General features: G+C 45.0%; 1 protein-coding gene across 1 annotated transcript in view; it reads right to left on the reverse strand.

The window, feature by feature from the left end:
- Positions 1-15,607, reverse strand: part of LCLAT1 (lysocardiolipin acyltransferase 1) — a 110,670-nt gene that overhangs the window by 50,518 nt on the left and 44,545 nt on the right. The window lies entirely within an intron of this gene.

Consider the following 15,607-nt stretch of genomic DNA (forward strand, 5'->3'; position numbering starts at 1 on the left):
AAATGTTTAAAAAAATCATAAAGTTCTAGGCAAATTATGTTTCCTACATGTAGTAATATACCAAAATGTTATAACGTTAAAGACATGTTGATAACCATATTCCCATCTGAAGACATAATTCAAGTGAACAATTACTAGAAATACTTCTGTGCAATTTTTCTCCTAAACTTCACAGTGCATTTGGGTATTCTCTTCTTCTGAGTATCAGTGTCAGGTATAGAAAGTAGAACCCATAACCTTCTTTGATTCCATGTTGGAGAATATGTCAGAGTATAGAAATTTTATAAGCCTGAACCTGTATATGTGTTTCATTAACGAGCTGCCATTGTGCACAGATGTGAGAGTGCTGAATCACTCTGGACATGATGTAATGACTTGAAACCAGGAGAAGACCAGGTGCAAAGCATGAAGTCATCTGTTTTCTGATTGGACAAAATATGCCATGTATATGTATATAAGTGGACTGTGTGTTTGCTTCTTTCTTTTCCTCCACTATCACTTGCTGCCACGCATGCTGCCAGATTGTGTAAAGAGTTCCTGCTGTGCTGTTAAGATACCTGCCTGTATATAACTGTAAATAAGTGTAAATACAACTGTCTTGCAACACAAGAAGAACTGGTAAAGTGTCTTCAATAACTCTGCGCATTTTACTGTTGCCAAAACCCTAACAGAATATAGTACCCAGACAGAACACTGAGAATCTGATGAACATATTTGATCTCTGACGTCCCACATTAATTTTATATACAGTCATGTCCCGTTGGATGATTACCCCTCTCTACGACGAATCCGCATTACGTTGACGTTTTTGACCAGACAAATACGAGTGTTTTCTAATAACAAGCCTTGGCTAAATAGAGAAGTGCGCCTTTTATTAAAAGCCAGAAATGCTGCTTTTCATTCTGGTGATGTACTACAGTATAAAGAGGCCAGAGCTAAACTGAAAAGGGGCATTAGGAATGCCAAAGCTATGTACAGCCAGAGAATTGAGCAACATCTTGAGAGTTCTGACACTCGTCGTGTATGGCATGGCCTACGACAAATCGCGGGGCAGAGTAACAAAAACAGTCTGTGTAGCAGCAGTGATTTTTTGGCTGAGCAGTTGAATCAATTTTTCAGCCATTTTGAGGTGGAAACAGGAACAACCATTATTCCAGCACCTACTGTCTATAATACATCACTAGAATCTACCATTGACAGACAACCAATAGTACTGCAGATTTCAGATGTGAGACGCGCTTTCCAGAATATTAATGTTCGAAAGGCAGCTGGACCAGAGGGAATCATGGGACGAGTTGTTAGGGGCTGTGCTGCAGAATTAGCTGGAGTTTTTACGGATATTTTCAATCTATCCTTGTTGCAGTGTTCTGTCCCCACTTGCCTGAAGACATCTATTATAGTGCCAGTCCTCAAGCAGTCAGCTGTGGTATCTCTCAGTGATTACAGACCAGTAGCTTTAACATCTGTTATTATGAAATGTTTTGAGAGATTGGTGCTGGATTACATTAAGGCTAGTCTTCCACCTTCTTTGGACCCATGGCAATTTGCATACGGGAGAAATAGATCTACTGATGATGCTGTGTCCATTGTGCTCCATACTGTATTGAGCCATTTAGAACAACAGGGAACTTACGTGAGGCTGTTGTTTGTGGATTATAGCTCTGCTTTTAATACCATTCTACCAAATAGGTTGTTTTTTAAAATGATCAACCTGGGATTACCTCAGGAGATTTGCATGTGGATAAAGGATTTTCTGACAGATAGGCCACAGTCAGTAAGGATGGGATCTCACTATTCTTCAACCCTGGTACTAAGTACAGGAGCTCCCCAGGGCTGTGTGCTAAGTCCCTTCCTCTATTCCCTGTACACACATGATTGCACCCCACTGTGTAACACCAATGCAATTATTAAATTTGCGGATGATACAACAGTGGTGGGGATCATAAATAAGAACAATGAGTCTGCTTATAGAAAGGAAGTACAAAGGTTGATACTTTGGTGTAAAGAAAATCATCTCACACTTAACATAAAAAACCTAAAGAACTCATAATTGATTTTAGAAGGAAGAGAAATGTATGTTTACCACTGTACATAAACGGTGAGGAAGTGGAGAGAGTTGGTAGTTTTAAATTTCTGGGTACTTACATCTCAGAGGACCTCTCATGGACTATAAATGCCAACATGCTAATAAAGAAGGCACAGAAGAGGCTGTATTTCCTGAGAATGCTCGGGAAGTTAAATTTATCACAGCATTTACTTCTGTCCTACTACCGTAGCACCATTGAGAGTGTCCTAACCTATGGCATTCTGGCATGGTTTGGGAGTAGCTCTGCAGCGGACAAAAAAGCTCTACAGAGAACCATTAGAATTGCCCAGAATATCATCGGGCTCCAGCTACCAACTCTGGATGACATCTTCACATCCCGCTATCTGAGGAAGTCACACAGCATCCTGAGAGACTCTTCCCACCCTGCTTATAACTTTTTTGAACTGTTACCGTCTGGCAGAAGATATAGAACAATTAAGACTCGGACCACACGTTTTCTAAATAGTTTTTATCCCAGAGCTATAATTGCAATTAATAATGAGCTTAAAGACCACCAGTAGTGAATAATTAGTTGGAATGTGTTACTTGGCCTGCGGTGTAGATGTTTGTATTTTTAGTGGGGGACTTTTAGTGGGTGGGGAGTGTTTGGGGAATTTTATGTGTGTGCATGTGTCTGGTCTCTGGGTGTCTGTGAATGTCGTTGTATGGGTATACTGTGTATATACTTACAATGACAATAAATTTATTATTATTATTATTATTATTATTATTATTATTATTATTATTATTATTATTATTATTATTTTGAACTGCTAGGTTGGCAGGAGCTGGGACAAACAACGGGAGCTCACTCTGTTGCGTGGATTTGAACTGCTGATCTTACAATCTTGTGGCCCAGAGTCTTTAGTGGTTTAACCCGCAGAACCACCAAGTCCCTTTTAAGTCTATATTTTGATATAGACTTATTTAAATATAAAATAAAGAAAAAGCATATGATTTCAAACCATTACAGCTAACCAAGCTGTGAAAAGAAGAACAATATTTCAAACTATTGCAGCTAGCGAAGCTGCTCATTTGTCTAGAACTTCTATTTCCCCTTTCTCAGCATAAATTTAGAACAGGATTAAACTACAGATTTCGACAAGAAAACTGGTATGTACATCTTTGTGAGATAAACAATTCTATAAGAATGATAACACCGAAAAGAACCCTTTCCAGCATATGCTCCCAATGCTACCTTATAATATAAATAACTCTAAAGTAATTAAGTATGACAGCTCTTGATGAAACTGCTGGAAGACATCACATGTCACAATTGCTCAGACTCCCACTTGAAGAGTCTACTGCCTGTAGTCCACAAAGCAAAGTGCAAGCTATTTTTATAACGCTGAGATAATGTGGGCCAATTCTGAACATAAAAAAATATTTGACCCTATTCAAATACTATCTTTTGGAAAGGAAGAGGAGGCCTCATTTCTAAGAATCTGTGACCCTTGCTCAAGCTAGTTATTACATGTAACTTGAGCAAATAGGCCAAAGTCTGACTGTGCTGTTTTATTAATGTTGGAAAATGTTTTTATTACTTATGACCACAGGCCGCTTGGAAGCATGATACTAAACAAGAACACATAGTAACGGCACAGGGAGAAAACACATACAAAATGGTTGTCATGTGAGGGATTTAGGCCTTTACAATGGGCAATTTCGTCAAATAAAAATGGGAACAATAAAAAATATAAAATATCTTTTAACTATAGCCCAAGGATATAATTCAACTAAAAGATGAAGGTTAACTACTGCAGAGATTTAACAGGTGTTGACAATATAGTCAATACAAATATACATATTTAGTTAGCATACTATGCAGCTCAAGTTACAAAAGGGGTTTTGCAAAGCTTTCTTGGATGTTCCTTGCTGCAGGTGCAAAATAGGCTATATTACTGAAGACTTTGTCTCTGAGAAAAACTACCAGAATTTTCTGCATTGGGCTGTTGGTTAATATTGTCAGATACTGAGATGGAAACCTCTCTTTGGAGGAGATACACAATGGGCAATGGAAAAAATAATGGAGGGAAATCCTCTATGTGGCCTTTTCCACATATGAATTATCTCCGAGCCATGAGGATCACATGACTGGCAATCAGAAATGCTGAAGGCATAACCTGGAATCATAGTTCAGTGATAGCTTTCCTTAATTATGGAAAAATCATTGCTCCAAGGTAACTGAGTCTGAATCAATATTTCATAATCAAGCCATACCGCTTAGAAAAGTGATTATTAGATTGAATCAAGTGGTAGCAAGTATATTTACAGTATTATTACCAAATGCACACTCCCTTAAATTATTTTCTGATCAATTTTCTGGATATATGCCCATTTTCTAATATTCTTGTGACACAACCATGAGCCTGTTATGCTCATACATAATTGTTTGAGTTAGGAAAATTTGGAAAGGCACACATCTTTTAACTGATTCATTCTTGGTCAGCAAAGCAGCAGACACAGTCCAACTCTGGCTGAAATTGAAGGTAATTTTTTTTTCAGATCTTAACATAGCCACTGACACTCTGTAAGGCTAATAGTTTTCTTAATAATTTGTTCTGAATAGCCTCCAACTTTGTCAAGTTGGCCAGACTCCACATTTTGGCCCCATATAATAGTTGTGATAATGTTTGGAGTACGCAAACCTCCAACATAGGATTTAACAATTCTTCTCCTTTAAGGATGTAGCATTTCCAGACTTGCTGCATCACCTTAAGAGTCCAAGCTATTATTCTTTATGCGGCTCATTTACATTCGTTGTTTACTCGTTTCCGACTCTTCGTGACCCCTTGGAACAGAGCACGCCAGGCCCTCCTGTCTTCCACTGCCTCCCGGAGTTGTGTTAAATTCATTCTGGTGGCTTCAATGATACTGTCCAACCATCTCATCCTCTGCCGCCCCCTTCTCCTCTTCCCTTCACACTTTCCTAACATCAAGGTCTTTTCCAGGAAGTCTTCTCTTCTCATGAGATGGCCAAAGTATTGGAGCCTCAGCTTCAGGATCTGTCCTTCCAGTGAGCACTCAGGCTTGATTTCCTTTAGAATGGATAGGTTTGTTCTCCTTGCAGTCCAGGGGACTCTCAAGAGCCTCCTCTAGCACCACAATTCAAAAGCATCAAATTCACAGATTGCTACCTTGTCATGGCGAAGGGGCTTGAGTAACTCAGGGAAGCTATGGGCTATGCTGTGCAGGGACACCCAAGTTGGACAGGTCATAATGGAGAGTTCCGACTAAATGCAATCCACCTGGAGGAGGAACTGGCAAGCCACTCCAGTATCTTTGCCGAGAATGCCCCATGATCAGAAACAAAAGGCTAAAAGATATGACGCTGGAAGATGGGACCCTCATTTACATTAGGCTGGTACTAAAGTATAATTTGCCTCCATTTCTATGTCATGCAGCATAGTTCCTGTCTTCGGGGGAGTTGCTGGTAACATCTGCCGTCCCCAGGCACTGGGTGAGAGACAGTGCCTGGGAGTATTTCTGGCCTGCACTCCCCTATCCTTCAGGACCGGGACCCTGCTGCTGCTGCTGCTGCTGCTTTGGGCAAACCCACCCCTTCCTCAACACCAGCCACCTGGCTGGGAGGGGAGGGAAGCTTTAAAAGCAAGAAGCCGGTGCCAGGGCCCTCTGAGAGCAACGTTCCTGTCTTCGGGGGAGTTGCTGGTAACATCTGCCGTCCCCAGGCACTGGGTGAGAGACAGTGCCTGGGAGTATTTCTGGCCTGCACTCCCCTATCCTTCAGGACCGGGACCCTGCTGCTGCTGCTGCTGCTGCTTTGGGCAAACCCACCCCTTCCTCAACACCAGCCACCTGGCTGGGAGGGGAGGGAAGCTTTAAAAGCAAGAAGCCGGTGCCAGGGCCCTCTGAGAGCAACGTTCCTGTCTTCGGGGGAGTTGCTGGTAACATCTGCCGTCCCCAGGCACTGGGTGAGAGACAGTGCCTGGGAGTGTTTCTGGCCTGCACTCCCCCTACCCTTCAGGACCGGGACCCTGCTGCTGCTGCTGCTGCTGCTTTGGGCAAACCCACCCCTTCCTCAACACCAGCCACCTGGCTGGGAGGGGAGGGAAGCTTTAAAAGCAAGAAGCCGGTGCCAGGGCTCTCTGAGAGCAACGTTCCTGTCTTCGGGGGAGTTGCTGGTAACATCTGCCGTCCCCAGGCACTGGGTGAGAGACAGTGCCTGGGAGTATTTCTGGCCTGCACTCCCCTACCCTTCAGGACCGGGACCCTGCTGCTGCTGCTGCTGCTGCTGCTTTGGGCAAACCCACCCCTTCCTCAACACCAGCCACCTGGCTGGGAGGGGAGGGAAGCTTTAAAAGCAAGAAGCCGGTGCCAGGGCCCTCTGAGAGCAACGTTCCTGTCTTCGGGGGAGTTGCTGGTAACATCTGCCGTCCCCAGGCACTGGGTGAGAGACAGTGCCTGGGAGTATTTCTGGCCTGCACTCCCCTACCCTTCAGGACCGGGACCCTGCTGCTGCTGCTGCTGCTGCTTTGGGCAAACCCACCCCTTCCTCAACACCAGCCACCTGGCTGGGAGGGGAGGGAAGCTTTAAAAGCAAGAAGCTGGTGCCAGGGCTCTCTGAGAGCAACGTTCCTGTCTTCGGGGGAGTTGCTGGTAACATCTGCCGTCCCCAGGCACTGGGTGAGAGACAGTGCCTGGGAGTATTTCTGGCCTGCACTCCCCTACCCTTCAGGACCGGGACCCTGCTGCTGCTGCTGCTGCTGCTGCTTTGGGCAAACCCACCCCTTCCTCAACACCAGCCACCTGGCTGGGAGGGGAGGGAAGCTTTAAAAGCAAGAAGCCGGTGCCAGGGCTCTCTGAGAGTAACGTTCCTGTCTTCGGGGGAGTTGCTGGTAACATCTGCCGTCCCCAGGCACTGGGTGAGAGACAGTGTCTGGGAGTGTTTCTGGCCTGCACTCCCCCTACCCTTCAGGACCGGGACCCTGCTGCTGCTGCTGCTGCTGCTGCTGCTGCTGCTGCTGCTGCTGCTGCTGCTTTGGGCCACGCCACCCCTTCCTTAACACCAGCCACCTGGCTGGGAGGGGAGAAGGGGCATTAGAAGGGGTGTGGGTTTGTTCTTGTTTGTTTTAACTGTTAGTATTATTAATTGCCATCAGGTTGTATAAAGACCCACAGTGGACCTGATGGAACAGGAAGGGGGGAGGGCGTTGGAGGGGGCAGCCATTGAGGTGGTGCTGGGTAGGGGAAGGAATGGCGGTGGGGGTAGAACACGCCCGCGTGGGAGAAGAGAGGTTAGATATCTTACATCTATCCCCTCTTCTAGTCCTACCTCCAACCAAATGGTATCAGGCGACCATATCAGCAAGCCCTCGAGCCACACGGTGCTGTTGATGAACGCCAGGTCAGTACAAAATAAAACTGCCCTCATCCATGATGTAATTCTGGATGAGGGTGCTGACCTGGCGTGCATTACTGAGACCTGGGTGGGAGAGGAAGGTGGTGTCCCCCTCTCCCAGCTGTGTCCTCCTGGGTACTCAGTCCAGCACCAGTGTCGCTCGGAGGGTCGGGGAGGGGGAGTTGCTATAGTCTATAGGAGTTCTATCTCCTTGACCAGGCTTCCTGTCCCTTTGAGAGGAGGTCTTGAGGGCCTGTATTGTGTGTTGGGCTTACGAGACAGATTAGGGATTCTGTTGGTGTACCGCCCACCCTGCTGCGTACCAACGGTCTCCCTACCTGAGCTGACGGAGGTTGTCTCGGACCTGGTGTTGAGGACTCCCAGGCTGTTGGTGCTGGGAGACTTCAACATCCATGCCGAGGCTGCCTTGACTGGGGCGGCTCAGGACTTCATGGCCGCCATGACAACCATGGGGCTGTCTCAATGTGTCATCGGCCCGACACATGAGAAGGGCCATACCTTGGACCTGGTTTTCTCAACGGGACTGGAAGGTGGTGATTTGGATGTGGAGGGGCTGGTTGTGACCCCATTGTCATGGTCAGACCACTTCCTGGTCAAGTTCAGTCTATTAGCTTCTTCTTCCCTCTGCAAGGGTGGGGGATCGATTAAGATGATCCGCCCCCGGAGACTAATGGATCCGGATGGTTTCCTGAATGCTCTGGGGGATTATCCGTCTGATATGGTCGGCGCTCCTGTCGAAGTTCAGGTCACCCTATGGAATAGGGAGATGACCCGGGCGGTTGACACGATTGCGCCTAAGCGCCCTCTCCCTGCTCGCCGAGCCCAGACAGCTCCTTGGTATACTTCTGAACTGCGGGCGATGAAGCGAGAGGGGAGACGGCTAGAGCGCAGGTGGAGGAAGTCCCGCTGGGAATCCGATCGAACACGACTTAGAGCCCATTATCGGGCCTATTTCGTGGCAATACGGCTGGCGAAACGGCAATATTTCTCCAGCCGCATTGCTTCCTCAGAATATCGTCCAGCAGAGCTGTTTCGGGTGGTCCGGGATCTTCTTCAACCGGGAAACCTGGTGGAGGTCCCGGACTGCTCATCAGCTCGCTGTGATGAGTTTGCTATTCATTTTGAGGAAAAAATCGCTCAGATTCGCAGTGGGCTGGACTCCACTGTTACTGCAAAATCGGAAGATGTGTCCAGTGTGCCGTGCTTAGGTCAAACTTTAATGGATGAGTTTCAATTGTTGAGACCCGAGGATGTGGACAGGGTGCTTGGATCTGTCCGTTCTACCACCACGCCGCTCGACCCTTGCCCATCTTGGCTAATTGGAAGATCTGCCAAGGGGGTTCGCACTTGGGTCCAGGAGGCCGTGAACGCCTCTCTGAGAGAGGGAGTGGTCCCTACCGCCTTGAAAGAGGCGGTAATTCGACCACTCCTTAAAAAGCCTAACCTGGACCCAAGGCTGGTGGTCAACTACCGACCAGTGGCGAACCTCCCTTATTTGGGCAAGGTGTTGGAGCGGGTTGTGGCCGGGCAACTCCAGGCGCTGCTGGATGAAACGGATTTTCTGGATCCATTTCAATCGGGTTTCAGGCCGGGTTTTGGTACAGAGACAGCCTTGGTCGCCCTGTATGATGACCTTTGCCGGGAGAGAGACAGGGGGAGTGTGACCCTGTTGATACTCCTGGACCTCTCAGCGGCTTTCGACACCATCGACCATGGTGTCCTTCTGGATAGGCTGGCTGGGTTAGGAGTTGGGGGCACCGTTTTACGGTGGTTCCGCTCCTTCCTAGCTGACCGTGTCCAGAAGGTGGTGCTGGGGGACAGTTGCTCTGCCCCATGGCATTTATGTCATGGGGTTCCTCAGGGCTCAATACTGTCCCCCATGCTGTTCAACATCTACATGAAACCGCTGGGAGAGGTCATCAGGAGGTTTGGGCTGAGGAGTCAGCAATATGCTGACGACACTCAGCTCTACCTCTCGTTTTCCACCAATCCAGGTGAGGCGGTTTCTGTGCTGAACTCGTGTCTGGACCTGATAATGGACGGGATGAGGGTTAATAAATTGAAACTCAATCCAGACAAGACGGAAGTGCTGTTAGTGGGTGCTTCGCCGGACAGGTTGGAGGGCCATTTCCCTGCCCTGAATGGGGTTACACTCCCCCTAAGGGACAGGGTCCGCAGCCTGGGGGTGCTCCTGGACCCCAGTCTAACTTTGGAAGCCCAGGTGGACTCGGTGGCCAGAGGCGCCTTCCTTCAGCTGCGGAAATTATACCAGCTGCGGCCCTACCTGGACGAGCGGAGTCTCATGACAGTTACACACGCACTGGTAACATCTCGTATAGATTATTGCAATGCGCTCTATGTGGGGCTGCCTTTGAAGACGGTCCGGCGACTGCAACTGGTCCAGAATCGAGCTGCGCGGCTGGTGAGTGGTGGAGCCGCTAGAGATCACATCAAGCCAATTCTGTTCAATTTACATTGGTTACCAGTTGCTGCCCGAGCCCAATTCAAAGTACTTGTTTTGACATATAAAGCCCTAAACGGCTTGGGCCCTGGATACTTAAAGGACCGCCTCCTTCCATATGAGCCTACCCGGCAGTTAAGATCTAGCCAGGGGGCCCTTTTGAAAGAGCCATCCCTCAAAGAGGTAAGAGGGATGGCTTGTAGACAAAGGGCCTTTTCGGCAGCTGCCCCCAGACTATGGAACGCCCTCCCAACTGAAATCCGTCTGGCGCCGACGTTGATGACATTTCGGCGCCAGGTCAAAACCTTCCTGTTCCAGAAGGCTTTTAATTGAAATAACAACTGTGGGTCCTGATGATGGCAATTTTAATTGTATTTTAATTGTATTATAATTGTATTTTAATCATCTTATTGTATTGAATTTTAATTATTGTAAGCCGCCCAGAGACCTCTGGGTAGAGTGGGCGGCATATAAATAAAATAAATAAAATTAAAAAAAAATAATATCAAACACCATCACCATTATCCTGAAGACACTGGTTTTGAGATATTCTTATTTACAAAACTGGCCAAAATGAGAAAGCATTGCATCCTGGGTCATTCTGTGATAGTAACATCAGTACTGAGTCATAAGCATACAAGAGTACTGCTAGCTTCTTGTCATCTTGTTGGTAGGTGGAAGGTAGTGCTGGGAGGTCTGCATTGTGTCACTCATATAGAAACTGAATACCATGGGGGACCAATTATACCCTTGTTTAACTCTTATTCAGACCTTTTTCCATTAGGGCTCTGTTGTGCTCAACCCTAATGAGCATAGTATTTTGGTCATGTAGTTTCTATATTAACTAGAGATGTCTCTTGTGGATATTACTAATGGCTGGTTTGTTTTACATCCATTGTCAGCTGATTAAACCAAAGACAGCTGGAAAATTCACAAAGGTATTAATAAGTTTATTTGTGGCTCACGAGGTGGGTTTTACAAAGGCACAATGAAGAATGTAGCACAGATCCAGTGTGGAACATCCCTTAAGAAGCTTGCCTGTTCTTCCTTTATAGTTAAAGTCATTACTTCCCAGTCTTCTAATATAAGGAGAAGCATATATTAGAGCATATAGTTTTGACACTACATCAAAGAGGCTTTTTGGTCTATAGTTACATGTGTGATTTTCCCTCCCTTTCCTGTACTGTAAATAACTACCACTGTATAAGAAATCCAGACTGAAGGTAGACTTCCCGTGTTGTTTACATATGTGAACAGCTTAGGCAGAATTGGCACTCATCATTCCATACTTTTAAAAAATGTTTCCGATGGTAACATATTTTATCTTGGTGCCTTAGCAGGTGAAAGTGTCATAATCAGCTGTTTTATCTTCTGTGGCATTCCTGGACACCAGGGAGGTAATCCTTATTCCTGTACTACTAGGATAAGTTGTTTAAAGTCCCTGTCCCCCAAATATTTTCAAAATGAGCAGGTCAATGAACAAGCAGAGGTTTCTGGTTCTAAATGGATACTCATCTTCTCTGTCCCTATAGAACACATCACATTCTTTTAACGCCTGCCTCCTCACATCCAATAGCTGACTATTCCACAATGTACAAGTTATGCTTTTGTTTAAGTGCACTGACCATTTCACTTCTTTATAGCTTTTAACTGAGCCTTCTACATTTTCTTAATATAGTGAAGTCATATTGTAGCATATTCATTAGCTATATTTCCATGCAAGATAAGAAAACAACCTCAATATGTGAAGAAAGACAGTTGTGAGGATTTTAAAAAACATTATAAAGGAAGTGGCCTTCCATGAATAGCAAATATCGAAAGATTACAAAAAAAGGCTTCCCATTAGAGTTTTTCAACTTGTACAATTTTGTAAAATGTTGCTTCCCTCCACAGAGGGCTAGAAACAGACTTAGCTTTATGTGCAAGTGTTTTCACTAGGAGTAGTCTAAAGGTGTTTAAATGAGTAATCAATCCATATTAATTTATGCTGTTTTTGTTTACTTACATGACTTAATAGAATACAAACCTATTACCTCCTCATAGTCTGTATTATGGGCTTGTTCATGTTTGTAAAAAATGTTCCTATGTGACCCTATGAAAAGCAAATTTACCAAGCCATAACAACTCTATAACCTTCTAAAGTCAAGAGGATATTTCCTTCCAAGTTCTAACTGTTAAATAGCTCTGAGTCTTAGGATACAAAATGTCAGTATCAGATCCCTTCACCATCTCAAAACATATTGAACAGTACTTTTGTGTAAGAACCAACAATTAATTTAACCAGAAGACACAAAGGGCTGCTGATGCTTTGAAATAACCCATCCCCTTATGACCTCTACTCAGAACACACTTCAGATGTGGCATCACAGCTCAGATATCTGTACCAAAAACTTTTGCAGTATGTCTTCTCTCACTACCACCATTAAGTGCAGGAGTAAGGAACCTCTGTGCCTTTGGGCAGATGAACTACAATTTCCATTGACTCTTCTCATTGGTGAAGCTGGCTAGGGCTTATGAAAATTTGAGTCCAACATACTTTGGGGACCACAGCAAGTAGTGATTTAGTTATCGTTAACAGACCTATGCAACACAAGACTTTTCCAGACCCAAAGCATATCAAGTTCAATATCCTGTTTCCCACTTCAGCATGCACTGACTATAATTTGAAGAGAGAAACAACACAGAAACTAGAATGTGGCCCTCATTGTCCCGCTTGCTAGCTTCCTATTGGCATCTGGTTGGCCACTGTGATAAACAGGATTACTGAACTAGATAGACATTTGATCCAGCAGGGCTCTTTGTACTTGTTAAAAGAAATTTCAATCCAAAGATTTGCTTGTCCTCTCACAAAAATGGTGCAGGTTCCACATAATGTACTTCTATCGAAAGCCTCGTGGTGCAGTGGTTAAACTGCAGTATTGCAGCCAAACCTCTGCTCACGACCCAAGTTCATCCCCAGGTAGCTGGCTGGAGGTTGACTCATGTTTACATCTTTCCCTGGTCAGTAAACTGAGTACCCAGCTTGCTGGGAGGAGGCAATGTGTCCTTGTCAAGGAGAAGGGAGGGGGAAAATATTTTAAATAAATAAATTGTAAACCATGCTTTAAGTGGGAAGGTATATAAGCAGCATCACAATAATCCAAGTTTATGCACCAACCTCCATTGCTGAGGAAACTGAAATTGAACAATTTTATGAAGATTTACAACACCTTCTAGAACTGACACCGAAGAAGGATGTTCTTCTCATTCTGGGGGACTGGAATGCTAAGGTAGGGAGTCAAGAGATAAAAGGAACAACAGGGAAGTTTGGCCTTGGAGTTCAAAACGAAGCAGGGCAAAGGCTAATAGAGTTTTGTCAAGAGAACAAGCTGGTCATCACAAACACCCTTTTCCAACAACACAAGAGGCGACTCTACACATGGAAATCACCAGATGGGCAACATCGAAATCAGATTGACTATATTCTCTGCAGCCAAAGATGGAGAAGCTATATACAGTCAGCAAAAAAAAGACCTGGAGCTGATTGTGGCTCTGATTATCAGCTTCTCATAGAAAAATTCAAGCTTAAACTGAAAAGAGTAGGAAAAACCACTGGGCCACTCAGGTATATATCTAAACCAAATCCCTTGCGAATACACAGTAGAAGTGAAGAACAGATTTAAGGAACTAGATTTGGTGGACAGAGTGCCTGAAGAACTTTGGATAGAGGCTCGTAACATTGTACAGGAGGCAGCAACAAAAACCATCCCAAAGAAAAGGAAATGCAAGAAAGCAAAGTGGCTGTCCAACGAGGCCTTACAAATAGCAGAGAAGAGAAGGGAAACAAAATGCAGGGGAGATAGGGAAAGTTACAGAAAATTGAATGCAGGCTTCCAAAGAATAGCAAGGAGAGACAAGAGGGCCTTCTTAAATGAACAATGCAAAGAAATAGAGGAAAACAACAGAAAAGGAAAAACCAGAGATCTGTTCAGGAAAATTGGAGCTATTAGAGGAAAATTTTGTGCAAAGATGGACATGATAAAAGACAAAAATTGAAGGGACCTCACAGAAGCAGAAGACATCAAGAAGAGGTGGCAAGAATACACAGAGGAATTATATCAGAAAGTTTTGGATATCCCAGACAACCCAGACAATATAGTTGCTGACCTAGAGCCAGACATCCTGGAGAGTGAGGTCAAGTGGGCCTTAGAAAGCCTGGCTAACAACAAGGCCAGTGGAAGTGATGGCATTCCAGTTGAACTATTTAAAATCTTAAAGGATGATGCTGTTAAGGTGCTACATTCAATATGACAACAAGTTTGGAAAACTCAACAGTGGCCAGAGGACTGGAAAAGATCAGTCTACATCCCAATACCAAAGAAGGGCAGTGCCAAAGAATGCTCCAACTACCGGACAATTGCACTCATCTCACACGCCAGCAAGGTTATGCTCAAAATCATACAAGGTAGGCTTCAGCAGTATGTGGACCGAGAACTCCCAGAAGTACAAGCGGGATTCCGAAGGGGCAGAGGAACTTGAGACCAAATTGCCAACATGCGCTGGATTATGGAGAAAGCCAGAGAGTTCCAGAAAAACATCTACTTCTGCTTCATTGACTATGCGAAAGCCTTTGACTGTGTGGACCACAGCAAACTATGGCAAGTCCTTAAAGAAATGGGCATTCCTGACCACCTTATCCATCTCCTGAGAAACCTATATGTGGGACAGGAAGCAACAGTTAGAACTGGATATGGAACAACAGATTGGTTCAAAATTGGGAAAGGAGTACGACAAGGCTGTATATTGTCACCCTGCTTATTTAACTTATATGCAGAATACATCATGCAGAAGGAATCCCAAGCTGGAATTAAGATTGCTGGAAGAAATATCAACAACCTCCGATATGCAGATGATACCACTCTGATGGCGGAAAGTGAGGAGGAACTAAAGAACCTTGTAATGAGGGTGAAAGACGAGAGTGCAAAAAACGGTCTGAAACTCAACATCAAAAAAACTAAGATCATGGCCACTGGTCCCATCACCTCCTGGGAAATAGAAGGGGAAGATATGGAGGCAGTGACAGATTTTACTTTCTTGGGCTCCATGATCACTGCAGATGGAGACAGCAGCCCCGAAATTAAAACACGCCTGCTTCTTGGGAAGAAAGCAATGACAAACCATGACAGCATCTTAAAAAGCAGAGACATCACCTTGCCAACAAAAGTCCGAATAGTCAAAGCTATGGTTTTTCTGGTAGTGTTGTATGGAAGTGAGAGCTGGACCATAAAGAAAGCTGACTGCTGAAGAATTGATGCCTTTGAATTGTGGTGCTGGAGAAGACTCTTGAGAGTTCCCTGGACTGCAAAGAGAACAAACCTATCAATTCTAAAGGAACTCAACCCCGAGTGCTCATTGGAAGGACAAATCCTGAAGCTGAGGCTCCAGTACTTTGGCCATCTCATGAGAAGAGAAGACTCCTTGGAAAAGACTTTGATGTTGGGAAAGTGTGAAGGCAAGACGAGAAGGGGTCGACCAAGGATGAGATGGTTGGACAGTGTCATCAAAGCAACCAACATGAATTTGACAAAACTCCGGGAGGCGGTGGAAGATAGGAGGGCCTGGCGTGCTCTGGTCCGTGGGGTCACGAAGAGTCGGACATGACTAAACGACTGAACAAAACAAAAAACAAATATAAGCAGCA

The sequence above is a fragment of the Pogona vitticeps genome, chromosome 1 (assembly GCF_051106095.1).
Source record: "Pogona vitticeps strain Pit_001003342236 chromosome 1, PviZW2.1, whole genome shotgun sequence".
Lineage (NCBI taxonomy): Eukaryota > Metazoa > Chordata > Lepidosauria > Squamata > Agamidae > Pogona > Pogona vitticeps.